Source organism: Cervus elaphus, chromosome 2 (genome assembly GCF_910594005.1).
Source record: "Cervus elaphus chromosome 2, mCerEla1.1, whole genome shotgun sequence".
Classification (NCBI taxonomy): domain Eukaryota; kingdom Metazoa; phylum Chordata; class Mammalia; order Artiodactyla; family Cervidae; genus Cervus; species Cervus elaphus.
Genome location: NC_057816.1, coordinates 33,265,904 through 33,280,709, shown reverse-complemented (window position 1 = coordinate 33,280,709; position 14,806 = coordinate 33,265,904). Strand labels below are relative to the sequence as shown.

General features: G+C 48.1%; 1 protein-coding gene across 9 annotated transcripts in view; it reads left to right on the top strand.

Moving 5' to 3' along the window:
- TENM4 (teneurin transmembrane protein 4) overlaps nt 1–14,806 on the top strand; it is an 826,321-nt gene that overhangs the window by 150,468 nt on the left and 661,047 nt on the right. The window lies entirely within an intron of this gene.

The window sequence follows — 14,806 nt, the reverse complement described above, 5'->3', positions numbered from 1 at the left end:
TTGAGCTCAGGATCATTTGTCATGTTAACTTGATATCAAGGTGGTGTCTGGTGAGCTCTCCCACAACTGTCTTTATTTGCAACCTCCTTCTCCTTCTGTAAGAGGGTCTTACGCTTCTTTTATGCTTTACTCAGCAGAGGTTTGGAAAACAGCTCCTGTGTGTCCAGCCCTGTGCTGGGTCCTCAGTAGCCAGAGCTGGATAAGGCAGGGTCCTGCCCTCTGGAGTTCTCAGCTGGCTGGAGGGGCAGACACATACACCAACAGTGACAGTCCTGTGTGCGTGTGCTGTGGTTGATGGAGGCACGGAGGAAGAGTCAGGGCAGGGCAGACTCAAGCTACTCTTGGAGGTCAAGTGGGAGATGGCCAGATGAAGGAGGGAACAGCAGAGAGAGCTGCAATGGGCTGGAGAGAATACGACACACTCAGGAAACTATGCGTGACTCTGTTAGAATCTTCAGATGAGGGAACGGTTGCCATGAGAAATCACAAGTATTCACCTAAGGAATGTGACCCTTGGCGAGTCTTTTCCCATTTCTGAGCCTGTTTCCCCATCCTCTGAACGAAAGGTCCCTTCCAACCCAAATGATCCACAGTTCTCCACGTCAGTGGCTCACAGCCTGCCAATCAGCATGAAGCAGACTTGGATCTCTATTTATCTTATCTTCCTATTTATATTTGGAAGCCTGTTTCTTCATCTGTTGGAACCTCCTGCATTACCCACCCTGGAAGCATCTCTGTTTACCTTGATGTGCTGTGAGCATGATCCAGGATTAGTAATAAAACAAAGCCATCTCAGAGCAGCGAGGGGCGGGGAGTACAGTTTTAAGGCCAGCTGTCTCTGGTGGGAGGCCTCAGTTGCCGTGGTGAGAAAGGTCACCCTGCATAGGCACCCCCTGACCTCCTCAGCTGGGTTGGAGTCAGGATCCTCTTGCTTCTATGGAAAGCACTGACCTGTTGGATCTTCTCTTCCAGGCTCTGGAACTCCTATACCTGTGCACCCCAGAGGTTGCAAACTGACAGCATGTAGACATGTTTTGGGGCCCTCATCCTGTTTTAATTTTCAAGATGCTTACTACAAAAACCAGGACATTTTGCCAAAAATAAATATTTCCTCCATCTCTTAGAAGATTAGTTTTGGCAGCACTAGGCCCACCTTTCGGGGTGGCATCCTCCTGTTACCGAATGGTGGCTGCCCCTTTCAGATGGGCATGCGTTCTTGACTTTGCCGTAGTCCCCACTCCTTCTTGTCTTACCTCTGTAGGCATTTGGGTTTGCCACTCTGGACCTGCCCACTCACTGAAGCCCAAAGTTCATATCCTTGGATTTCCTATGAGAAAGTGTATAGTGATTATTCCTGTGTCACGCGAGCAGAGCCCTGTCCAGGCAACAGGGTCCTTTCCTGTTCATGTTCTCATTCTGTCCTTACAATGGATATGATTGGTCCCATTTTACTGATGAGGAGACCGAGGCTTAGGGAGTTGTAGGGATGGTCCAGTATAATGTGTTTGGGAAATCACACATGTGGATGTGGCTCTAAGAAGGGAGCCAAGCTTGGCTGAGAGGCAGCAGGAGACCCGTGCTGTATAGTCTACTGTTAATTCTAACTTGCTGGCTAGCTCTGTTCCACTCCCAGGCCCTCAGGGGGCTCTAGTTTTTTCCTCTGTAAAGTCAGGTCACGGCCTTCAAGTAGAGGTTCTTGATGTGAACACATGGTTGGGAAAAAAGTTGGCGTTTCCTCCCATTGTAAATATAAGCAATAAACCACAATAGCATTAGAAGTCTCTAGGACTTTGTTACCAAGAGGACTCAGATATTTTTGTATCCCACTGAAGTTGTTGGAGGTACTTCGAAATATTATTTGCACTCATTACTGCTCCCAGGTTATGAGAGTTATTAGACCTGACACTAGGTTTTGTTATAAGTCTTGACTTTAAAAAGAAATAAAAATATTACTGTATCAGAAATTTAACATTTCAGTCACCACTTTAATGGGCCTCCCAGGTGGTTCAGTGGTACAGAATCTGCCTGCCAAGCAGGAGTCGCAGGTTCAGTCCCTAGGTCAGGAAGATCCCCTGGAGAAGGGAATGGCAACCCACTCCGGTATTCTCACCTGGGAAATCCCATGGACAGAGGAGCCTGGCAGGCTATAGTCCATGGGGTTGCAAAGAGTTGTACACAGCTTAGCAACTAAACAGTAACAACAAACCATTTTAGTATAAGGGGTTTCCATTGTAAGCCTACAGATTTTATTTTATGCATTTGGAAACAGTTTTCTGAGAAAGGGTCTATAAATTTCAAGGAACTGCCAGAGGGCTCCATGAGACAAAAAGGCTGAGACCCTTGTCCCAGTTGGTCTCTAGGCCACCTGAACACCTGGGACTTCAGGATCCAAGGGTATCAGGCCTGGGGCCACCCATTCAGTATGCAGCCCCTGCTTCCCGCCATCCTCCCCGCCCTCTCTGCTTCCACACCAGTAGCAGCGTCAGAGGCAATTCCCTGGGTGCTGTGCAGCCTGGTTGATGCCCAGTTACATCAGACCAACATCTCCCAATTTGTTGGTGGCTGAGGACATCAGAGAAGCCTGGAATGGGGTGGGAGGAGAGGGGATGGAGGCCTTCCTGTCCCCCGAGGACCTGGGATCCCCCTTGCATCTGGCATGAAGAGCACTGTGGTTACTCCACCTCTAGGGCTCCACACCCCCAAGGTTTCCAAGCTCCTCACCCTGGTTCTTCCCTGAGGCTCCTGTGCAGAAATCCCAGATCTGGGAAACCTGGGCACTTCTTGTTTTGCAGGGAAGGAAGCCGAGATGTAGAGAGAGCAAATGCCTGGTCTAGGACCACACAGCTTGTCAAGGTCGAGGAGGGACGGGGCCCATCCAGTGTGGAGGCCATGTCCTAGAATAGCATGACAGTTTGCCAGGGGACTGCCTTTACTGTGAAGGGGATCTTCAAGGAGTCCTTTTCTGCACATTTACTCAACCTTTTGCTTTGGGGAGCTCACCTGTCTCTCTTATTCATTTATTTATTTGCAGTTTAAGTTCTCTTCTGAGAGTTCAGTCTGGTCCCTTAAGGAGCTGTGTCACTGAATTTTCAGATCCCTTCACCATCTCAAAAGAAGAGAGCTAAATTGACTAGTTCTTGAAATCTGTATAGTAATCATTAGAATTTGTGTTTCAATTTTGATTCTGAAGATAAAGACCAAGCTTAAAGCCTCACCATATTAACTACGCCTTCATTGGTGAGCCTCTGTGTCAGGAACTAGGCTAAGCAATGGGCTAGACAGCAATGGACAGATGACCCTGATCTCACAGGGCTTCTATTCAAGATGGACATTGAATAGCTAGTTTAGGCATGCTGAGTGTATCAGAAGAAGAGCAGTGGGTCATAGGAGGAACCGATCAGCTGGTGTTAATCAACAAAGGCTTTTCAGCATAGGTGGCTTTTATGCTAAAACAGAAAAGGTTGATGGGAACGAGCTGGGGGAATTCTGGAAATCAGGACAGCATGTGCAAAGCCCTGAGACCGGGAGATGTCTTGATGGAGGAAAGAAAATGAGGAGAGAAGCAGTTGGTGAGGTTGGAGGGAAATAGACGAGACTTGGAGAGCAAGACCTCGTATACTCGGGGAGGGTGTGAAGGTATCTCAAGGGCAATGTGAAGCCACAGAGTTTTCCACAGAAGAAAGACACCATCAGAGGCACCTTTTAAGGTCATACCTGGTACAGAAGAATCGGAGTGAGAGGTGAGACAGGGCAAACTATCTCTTGCAGTAGCAACCAAGAAAGAAGATAGCCTTTGGGTCTAAGGTATTGCCTGATTGATGAGGATCTGGTCTGGGTTTGAGAACTCTTTATGAGAAAGATAAAGTGACTAAGGAACAGGGCAAGTCAGGCTCAGAAAGACTGCCTTCCTCTTATCTCCCCAGTGTCTGCAGGTAGTGGAGATCAGAACCTCACCCTGGTGGGACAGGTAGCCCCCACCCCTGGCCGCTGAGCACACCTTGGCATTCGGTTGTATCAGCCTAGCCTCTGTATCTTGTGGTCCCTGAAGCTGTTGGAAAAGCTGAGCAGACAGAGCCAGAAAGGTAAAGGAAGCAGCCCTCTCTGTTCATTTAATTCATTATGTCTCTTAGGCCTTCTCTACTGAGCCTAGACACGGTAAACCAAACTTCTGTGCTCCCTGCCCTCCCAGAGTTCATGACGAAAAGAGTCACTTGGAAAGATACGTGACTCTGAGCAGTGAGAATTACAGGATCAAGAGCAGAGGTGGCATTCAAAATATTTAACAACCTGGACTGCTGCACAGCACAGGCCGCTCAGAACCGGCCTCTGCCGTAACTCCTGGACAGGGCCAGAGCCTTCTCCTTGCCACAACATGGCTTAGCCTCTGGACTGTGGGGCAGGCTGGAGGGCCCTGGGGAGGAGCTGAGGTCATGGAGGGCAGCGTCCCAGGGCTCAAGGTACTGACTACATAGCAACCAGTGTGGGAGTTATTCCATATTTTAGGCACAACAGTGCCGGTGTGTACCTACTGATCTAGAAGGGAGTCCGGGAAGGCTTCCTGGAGGAGGTGACATCTGAGCTGAGATCTGAAGGCAGGGCCTGTGAGGCCGGGAGCAGCAGTAGGAGAAACAGCTGTGGAAATGCTCCAAAGTGGGCCAGACAGTGGGGTGTTTGAGGGCATGAAAGGGGTGGGGGCACGTGGTGAGAGGAAGCAGAGTGGCCAGCATGCCCTCTGGGCCCTGGAGCTGGGGAAGGGCTCACATCTCATCTCTGTGCATGTGGGATGCGGGGAGGCTGGTCCGGGTACCACGGCAGGAACTCAGGTGAGACGTGGCTGTGGCTTGGACAGAATGGGAGAGGAGCGGGCAGGATGCGGAGAGAGTCAGAACCAGCAGATTCCATGAGGGGTGAATATGGGGGTGAGGCAGAGGGGAGGGGTCCTGAGAGGTGGCCTTGGTGTCCAGCGTGTGCTGCTGGCGGAGGGGGTGTCACTCACCGGGATGCGCCAGTGGAGGAGGCCCCTTTGGGGGTGGAGGCTGCACTGTGGACTGTTGATGTTCGAAGTTGGCAGGTGAGAGGTGTGCATCTAGTTCCTGAGCCTTCATGCCCTCACTTCTAAGACCCGGGAAGTAACACCTGCTTTTTTGGGGTTGTTGTAACTGTCGTTACAAACACATCAGGAAGCGCCTCACCCACTGTAAGCCGGCAGTGACCATAGGTGGTCACTGAGAGTTGTTGCTTTTAATTAAATGTAAATGATCAGGAATCCTGCAAGATCCCATTACCAAGAAGAGGCACGTATGGTACCTTTTCTCCTTCATGAAAGGCAGTTTTGGAGTCCTTGCCAGCAGTGGTGGTGGTGATGATGGTGAGGTGGCAGTGGGGGTGATGACTGCCTCCCCAGCTTTTTGAAGCGGATCAGACATCAGTCCCCCTCGTTTAGGGAGCTGGTCTTGTGTAGAGGAAGGGTCACTGGGCTGGGATTCAGATGTTTAGCTCTGTTCCTGCCTCGGGCAGGTCTCTAGTCTCTCTCAACCTTAGTATCTTCAGATGTAAAAGGGGGACGGGTGACAATATGTACCTCCCAGGATGGTGATAACATTCAAACCAAATGACTTGTGCAGAGTTAATGGAATGCAGAGTGGTGCTTAATAAAAGTTACAGCTCTTGTTCTTTCTTACGTGACCATGGTTCCTGTGCCTTAGGAAAGGAAGGAGAAAGTCGCATCCAGCCCCTCCCAGCGGGACCTCAGCCCCCTCTGGCCTTTGCCTCCTGTCTCCTCCCCTTCTCCTGATGTGATGCAGCCCTAGAAAGCAACACTGCCTTCTCTACACACACCTACCCTCAGCATGGCATGCCCTTTTCTCACCCTTTGCCTGTCAAATGTCTTCTTTGTCTCCAGGGCCCAGGCAAGTGCCACCTCTTGCATGGAGCTTTTCTGATGCTGCCGAGGAGAGTTCACAGCTCCATCTCTCTTATTCCCCCCAGCACTGTCACTCTGCCCTCCCTTGAACACATCCAGTGCTCAGCCTTGGGTTACACTGCAGACCTGTGTCCTTGATTGTAAGCCTTAGAGCCCGTGACCTTGTCTGTTACAGTCTCATACGATCCTCAGCGCTGAGCATGGGTTCACACACAAAAATCACCCAACTGGGTGGAATTGAATTAATTTGACTGATGGAGGCTCAGGCAGCAGCTCCGTCACCTTGTCCGTGGCTCCAGGCAAGGGCTGTGAGTCGGCACGGGGACTGAAAGGCCTGTGACTGAGTAGGAGCTGCCCCCGACACGTCAGAAAGGAGCAGGTTGTTTGGGGCAGATGTTTTTATTTGTTTTGTTTTTTTATTTGTTTTTTAATTGGAGTGAAAGTGAAAGAAAGTGAAGTCATTCAGTTGTGTCCGACTCTTTGTGACCCCATGGACTGTAGCCCACCAGGCTCCTCCGTCCATGGAATTTTGCAGGCAAGAATACTGGAGTGGGTTGCCATTTCCTTCTCCAGGGGATCTTCCTGACCCAGGGATTGAACCTGGGTCTGTCCCACTGCAGGCAGACACTTTACCGTCTGAGCCATAATTGGAGTATAATCGTTTTATAACATGTTAGTTTCTGCTGTAACAATGTGAATCAGTTGTAAGTATACACATAGCCCCTCTCTCTGCTCCCTCCCAACCCCTCACCGCATCCCACCGGTCCCTATCCCACCCGTCCCCATCGCACCCACCTAGGTCATCACAGCACCAGGCTGAGCCCCCTGTGCCATATAGCAGCTTCCCACTAGAGATGTATTTGACACATGGAAGTATATATATATATGTCAGTGCTATTCCTCAATTCGTCCCACCCTCTCCTTCCCCCCTTGTGTCTACAAGTCTCTTCTCTATATCTGTCTATGTTTCTCTTCCTCCCCTGCAAATAGATTCATTCGTACCATTTTGGGCAGATGGTTTTGTAGTTGATGGCAAAAGGACCCTCCTCAGTTGAGCTTACAGAGCAGCAGTGCCCACCACCTCTGGTAGCTGGTCCATTGCAGTTAGGCTGTCTGAGGAGCTGGACAGGGGTAGCTAGCCCTACCTGAGAGTGAAGTTAGGGACCCTTCTCTTGGGCCTGGCTCCCTGACTCTTCCTGCCCCAGGCTCACCCCTCCAGTCCAGCCTCACTGCAGCCAGTGATCGATCTCAAGGACAAACCTTGCCTATGATCACACAGCTTAAAACCCTCTGATGGGCGAATCCATGGCTAGAACCTGCCCCGGAGGCCTTCCAGGCTCCAACCCTGCATCCTTCAGAGCAGGCTCTCAGTGTCCACTGTTCCTGCTGCTGCTCACGTTTCTAAGGAAAGGGCTACATTTTAGACTTCCTGCCATGGATCTTTTTGTTCTGAAAACATCATGCTCACTTGAAATCTTGCTTGGAGCCTGCTTTGCCTAGTTCCAGCGGGGTAGAACTGAGCCCTCCCTGGCTAGATCCCACCTGCGGATCAGACTGTCCCATCCTACCTGTAACACTTTGTACGTTTTAATACAGGGAGCATGTCTCGTGAACCATCGTTAGCAGTGGACTTTATAAAAAACAACGCGTGCTCCTCAGGGCTGACACACAGGTCCTGAGTGGCCCTGAAAAACGCTATTCCTTAGAATGCTCCCAGGAGCCCTGGAAGGTTGGTATAAGGATCTCCCTTGCAGATGAAGAGGCTGAGGCTCAGAGAGGTTAATCAACTTGCTCTGTGTCACACCGCTCTTCTGAATCAGAGCTGGGATTTTCACATGGGCCAGGCCCCTGCTATCTCCATCTTCCCAGCTACCAGTTCCAGTCTGGGTCTGACACACACAGGAGGCAGTCAGTAACTGCTTGCTGATGAAAGAATGAGCATGAAGCTACTAAATGGAAACAAAACAATGTATCGAGGAGGGCTGGCTTGCTTGGCTTTTAAAAACAAAAGAGGCTTTCTCTTATAGTTCTATGGACATGGCTGAAAAGAAGTGATGGTGTCATGCAGCATCTTAGATTGTTCTCAGACTGTCCGCATTTTTAAGCAAATCATAAGACCATCATTATCTCTGCTGTACAGTGTGGAAAACTACCTGACTCTGAAAGCAGCTTGATGTTGAATGTCCCCAGCTATCAGACAACAAGGAGAGAGTACATAGAGAAGGACACAGCTGCTCTTTGGAAGGCCCGTTAAGGCACTGGGTTTTATTCTTTACCCTGCCCAACCACAGTGAGTTGTTAGGTTGTGTAGGCAGAGGCCCTGTGGCTAGAGTCCAATTTTCTGTCCTGAATTGCTTCATGCCTAAAATGCTTTGCTATTGTTATTCCCCACCAAAAAAAGAGAAAAAGAAACGAAATCTAACCAAGAGGGAGTGAGGAAGGACAGAAACTTTGAAATACCCAGAAGAAAGCTCAAGTGAGCCTGTTTCAAAGATATAATCAGCAGCAGAAGTACAGAAGAAAAAAAAAAAAATTCCATGCACAACCGTGGTAAGGTTGGAAATTACAGACCACAGTCTTTGGGGGAGAGCTCCTCCTGGCTCTTACGTCTGTCAGCAACATGACCAGCTTAGCTTGGATCAACAGGCTCCATGCCTGAGGAGGCAATACTTAAGGGTCTAAAAGCATCTCTGAGCTGAGGGTCTCTGGAACCGCTCGAGCAGGGCCAGCAGGGACTCCCAGAAAGGAGGTGTGATCCTGAGCCTTCGCCATCCCTGCTTGGCGGAGTCCCTGGAGCCCTTTCCCTTGCAGGTCCTGACCCACTCAGGCTTAGGGTCCATCTGGATATAGTGGAAACCCAGGGAAACCCCAGCGCTGCTAGTCAGTGGGGCCTGGAAGTTCATTGCAGGTTTTCCAGCCAGAGTCCTTAGGGCTGACTGTGGATGCCCCGTGTCCTCTCCCGCCCACGTGATGATGGCCCAGCACACAGCTTGGACTTCTGCCCCAGTTTCCTCTTCTGTCCATGGTTCCCACCTGGGACTGGATGCCAGTTCTGAAGCTCAGTGAGCTTGGCTGCCAGACCTGAACCCTGTTCTACTCACTCCAGCCGTCTGGGGACCTGTATGAGTAGGCAGGCACCCATCATTAATAACAATGAATAATAATTATTGACAACTAAGAATTATGATGATTCCTTAAATAACAGTTCTTATGGTTAATAAACTAATGATTTAACCATGATTTCCAGGCCAGTCTGCCTAGGTTCAAAATCCTGGCTCCATTATTTGTTGCGTGACTTTGGGCAATTTTCCGGGCTTCCCTGGTAACTCAGCAGGTAAAGAATCCACCTGCAATGAAGGAGACCCAGTTCGATTCCTGGGTTGGGAAGATTCACTGGAGAAGGGATAGACTACCCACTCCCAGTATTCTTGGGCTTCCCTGGTGGCTCAGATGGTAAAGAATCCTCCTGCAATGTGGGGTTCAGTCCCTGGGTTGGGTAGACCCCCTGGAGAAGGGAATGGCTACCTTCCCTTCCAGGGCTCCTGCGAGCATTCTGAGGAACAGCGTTTCTAGGGCCACTCAGGACCTGTGTGTCAGTCCTGAGGAGCACGTGTTGTTTTTTATAAAGTCCACTGCTCACGATGGTTCACGAGACGTGCTCCCTGTATTAAAACGTACAAAGTGTTACAGGTAGGATGGGACAGTCTGATCCGCATCAGGGAGGGCTCAGTTCTACCCCGCTGGAACTAGGTGAAGCAGGCTCCAAGCAAGATTTCAAGTGAGCATGATGTTTTCAGATGTGGGGCCTTTTGGTATCCCTGCATTTCAGACACAGAGGCTTGGGGAGGTTAAAGATGCAGCCCAGGGTCACCAACTGGAAAGAAACAGAGCCAGAGGTCAAAGCCAGACTCTGATTTCAGAACCAGTGCTTCTGAGCAACCCTTACTAAGGACTTACTGAGCTCCAGTAGGCTTCCCAATCACTCCTCTTTGAATCTCCAGATGGAGACAGGCACTTCTGATAGAGGAATGTTCAAGAAAAGCAATCTCAGAGCAGCAAGTAGGCTCTAAGACGCTGGTGGGGCCGAGACCATGGCGTTTTGGTCTTATCTCCCCAACTGAAGCCCAGTCTCCCCCAGGACAGGAGACAAGCTTTTCTTCTTCTTCTGTGCCTCCTTTAGAACGAATGGACATCCGAGCCCTCCACAGCACACTCCAACAAGTCCTTGATCTTGCAGCTACTTCACCCAGGATATCAGTGGCCAGAGTTGACCAGAGCCCATCAGCACCACACATGTAGCTGATGGCCATGCCCAGGTTGTGCCCCGTGATGAACTTGTTATTGTTCAGTTGCTAAGTCATGCCCAACTCTCTGCGGCCCCGTGGACTCCAGCCAGGCTTCCCTGTCCTCCAGTGCCTTCTGGGGTTTGCTCAAACTCATGTCCATTGAGTTGGTGATGCCATCCAGCCATCTCATCCTCTGTCACCCCCTTCTCTTCCTGCCTTCAGTCTTTCTCAGCATCAGGGTCTTTTCCAATGAGTCAGCTCTTCCCATCGAGTGGTCAAAGTATTGGAGCTTTAGCTTCAGCATCAGTCCTTCCAATGAATACTCAGGGTTGATTTCCTTTTGGATTGACTTGTTTGATCTCTTGCTGTTCATGGGACTTTTGAGAGTCTTCTTCATCACCCCAGTTTGAAAGCATCAATTCTTCAGCGCTCAACCTTCTTTGTGGTCCAACTCTCACATCCATACGTGACTACTAGAAAAACCATAGCTTTGACTAGATGGACCTTTGTTGGCAAAGTAATGTCTCCCAGCTTTTTAATATACTGTCTAGGTTGGTCATAGCTTTTCTTCCAAGAGCAAGTGTCTTTTAATTTCATGGCTGCAGTCACTATCTGCAGTGATTTGGGAGCCCAAGAAAATAAAATGTGTCAATGTTTCCACTTTTTCCGCATCTATTTGCCATGAAATAATGGGTCTGGATGCCAAAAAATAATCTTAGTTTTTCTTTGTGCACGTGCTAAGTCACTTCAGTCGTGTCCGACTCTTTGCAACCGACCCCATGGACTGTAGCCTGCCAGGCTCTTTTGTCTTAATGTTGAGTTTTAAGCCAGTTTTTTTACTCTCCTCTTTATCCTCATCAAGAGGCTCTTTAGTTCCTCTTTGATTTCTGTCATTAGAGTGGTATCATCTGCATATCTGATGAATTTGAGGCGAGTTTAAATTCAGCCAAGGAGGTGATGCCTCCACACCCTAGCCTGATTTCAGACTTCCATTGCAGAGACCTTACAGGAAAGGGGAGAATGTGTATACTTTCACCAAATTCAGTGCACAGCATGCTGAACTGAAGACAAGATAGACTTAGGGAAAAGGGTGGAGTTGTAGCTACAGGAGAGTCGAGGTTCTCTGACCTACAATTTTGACTTGTGATGACCTACTTTTTGAGGGTTTTAATTTTAAAAAAGTAACCTGAAAGGAAATACTCGTAAAAGTAGGTATTGATCTATAGAGGGAAAAACCATCAAGTCAATTGTGCCAGATAATGAAAATTTACTTTTAAATGTTAGACAGTAGAAAAGGCAGTGAATTAGTCACAATTACTATGTAATTTGACTTGAAATCCATTTAAGACACATGCATTGAGTCTGGGCAAAGCACTATGTGGAGAAGAGAGAAGGGAGCTACAGAGAAGCCCCAAGACATGAACTTTGCTTCCAGACCCTTCCACCCCAGTGAACTTGTGGTTGCCAAAGCCACGGCTTCATTTTTTTTTTTTTTAACATGGAAAGAGATGAGACAGTCCTTCATGATTAGGCTTAATTCAGCCAGAGACTTTGCCCTTAAAAACAGGCCTGGTTTTTATGTCATCTGCTTTCTGTATGAAAAACCACATTAGTTTATTCATTAAAAGCTAGAGTTGATTGTCTGGTCCTTGGAAGAGACAGGTTATTTGATTTTTTTTTTAACTTAGGACAGAAATGAATGCTGTGTTTGTTTAGGGCCTGCTCTGCTGGGTACCATGCTGAACTCTGAGGGGATGGTGCTGGGCAGAGTCCCGAGTCCTGCCCTTGGGGAACCTGCAGTGTGGGACTCACACAACAAAGTGTTCCGGACAGTACTTGATTACAGACCTGAGATGTGCCACAACGGAAAGCTCCAGTAAACAGCCAGAGGAGCTCACTTGGTCTGGCAGTTCGGGGCTTCTCTGAGGAGATGGAGTTTAAGCCGAGAGCGGAAGAGGATGGCTTTGGATTAGGCAGCCAAGGGGAGAGAGAACAAGTTTCCGGGCAGAGGCTCAGCGTGTCCAGGGTCTCAGGTCGGGAAGAAGAGGACCTAAAAGAAGCCAGTGTGCAGAGAGCGGAGGTTGGGGGCAAGCATTGGTTGAGAAACCAAGCATTGCAGAAACTGGGTCCTAGAAGCAGCCTTTCAGGGCTGCTTATGGACTTTGGATTTGACCTTCAAAGGAATAGGGAGCTGTCAAAGAATTTTAGACAGGGGAGATGATTTCATGAGGATTATTTAAAATTCCCTCCAGCTTCTGGATGGTGAGAGGATTGAAGTAGAGGATGTGGGGAGACCAGTTAGGAGGTGGCTTCAGGAGTCCAGGTGAGACCTGGTGGGGAATTGGTAAGGGTAGAGGCGCTGGAGAGGAAGAAAACCACTTTAAGAAGTGTCTGCTTAGGAAGCAGGACAGATAGGACCTGGTAACTCACTGGCTGTGGGTAGCAAGACACAGGTGGTGTCAAGGCAGCCCTCTAGGCTTCTGGTGGGGCAGCTCCTAGGTGGGAGCACCTTTTACTATGATTGGATGTGCTGGAAGAAAGCTAAAAAAAAATGCTAGGAGACTCTTATGTCCTAAGAAAGAGTCTAACACTGACCAAGAAGTGGGTAAAGGACAGCAAACTTGCAATTCCCCAAAGCATAAGTGCAGATGGCCAAGAAATAGAAAAAAATATTCAACTGGTATTCAAAAGCTGCAGATTAAAATAACTAGGCTACACTTACCTATCACACTGACAATGGTAAAAGAGTACCCTAATGCCTAATATTGTTGAGAGCACAAGAAACTGGCATGCTGGTATACTGCTGGTGGAAGCTGAAAATGATATGGGTCTTGGGTGTGCTGGTGAGCGTGGGGTAAACTATGATTTTTCTAATGTTAAAAAAATCCTGTAAGTACTTAACAACCACACAAAGATATATGTGCAGAGCTATTATTTACACCAGTGAAAAATTGCGAACATCCAAGACGTCCATATGTTGGAAATTAATTACACATCTATGTAATTGTTTAAAAAGTAAATTAAAATTAGTGTGTGTAGAGTGATCCATTGTGTAAACTATCTGGGTGTGTATCTATGTGAATAGCTGTGCATGTGGGTACATATACAAAGTGGTTTAGAAGGAAATCTAAAATCATATTGCTAGTGATAGATGAGTTTTTACTGTATTTCGGTAAATAGAGAAACTGATACTTTAAAGGAAGAGAAGAAAATAATTGCAGTGTGTTGTAGTTAAAGTGTTGCTAGAAGGAAACCCATGGAAGGGAGTAACTAATTCTGACAGGGGTTGGTGGAAGCAGGCTTCACAGAAGAGGTGTCATTGGACTGAGAGTGAATAATCAGGCCTATGTTTGTTTTCTGGTTTCTACACAGCTTTGTAGCTCGTATTCAAGAGAAATAGGGAACTCCACAGAAAGAAAAAAAAACTGATCCGGTTCTGCAAACCTTTATGTCCGTTTGCTCCCTGGTCATAAAAAATTCATGTCAATTAATTTAAAACCAGATGACAGGGAATGGCAGCTTAAAGACTCGACAACAGCTTCGATCGGTGTCCGATAGAGTCACTGTGCCGCTGTCTCCCACCTCCCCCGACTCAGTTGGATTTTATCCTCATTTGCAGCAGCAATGGCATTCCTGGATCCTTTGTCATCAGCTGTATTTCCTTGGTTACTATCGTGGATCTTTGAATAAGGAATTGCTTTCACGTCACATGTTTTAAACTTGGTTTTAGAAATTATGCAGCTTCCTACCAGAGGGTCCTTTTGGGAACTTAAATATGCCTCGATAGGTCTGGTTACTTTGTGGAAAAACTGGTGACCTAACAGAACAGGATGACCCTGCCTTGGTTTGCAAACAGAACTTAATTGGTGGCCTTATGACATGGAATTGTAACACGTGGGGTCTGAGGAAGGCCAGAAGGGAAACTGAATACACCCACAGGACCCAGGGTCAGGAGTAGGCCATGAGGGCCCCAGTCCTGGGGTCCGTCAGTTACCAGCTGTGTGACCTCTGACAGCTTTCCTGACACATAATAAGCATCAGGTGTTTTTCCTGTTTCAGCTTTGAAATAGGATGGTCTTAGATTCCAAGGTCTGGCCACAGCAAAGTGAGGGAATTGAAACCAGCCTTCCCAAGGTGAAGCAGGAGTCCTGCTGGGAGGAGGGTAGACATGGATATGCATTTAAAATTTCAAACATCAATTATTTTAATGACAATTAGAAAAAAGTATGGGCTTCCCTGGTGGCTCAGACAGTTAGAAATCTGCCGGCATTGTGGAAGACCCGGATCGATCCCTGCGTCAGGAAGATCCCCTGGAGAAGGGAATGGCAACCCACTCCAGTATTCTTGCCTGGAGAATTCCATGGGCAGAGGAACTTGGAGGGCTACAGTCCACGGGGTCACAAGAAGTCAGACACGACTAAGCGACTAACACATTCAAACACACACACAGAAAAAAGTATATAAACAGGGCATCAAACCTATGACTGCAAAGGTGTTTGTACAAAGCATGATTGTGATTAAAAATTCCCTTAAATCGTTAACAACTTTTTTTTTGCAATTATAGAATCCATCCTAATTGAAAGGTGGTCTTCCATTG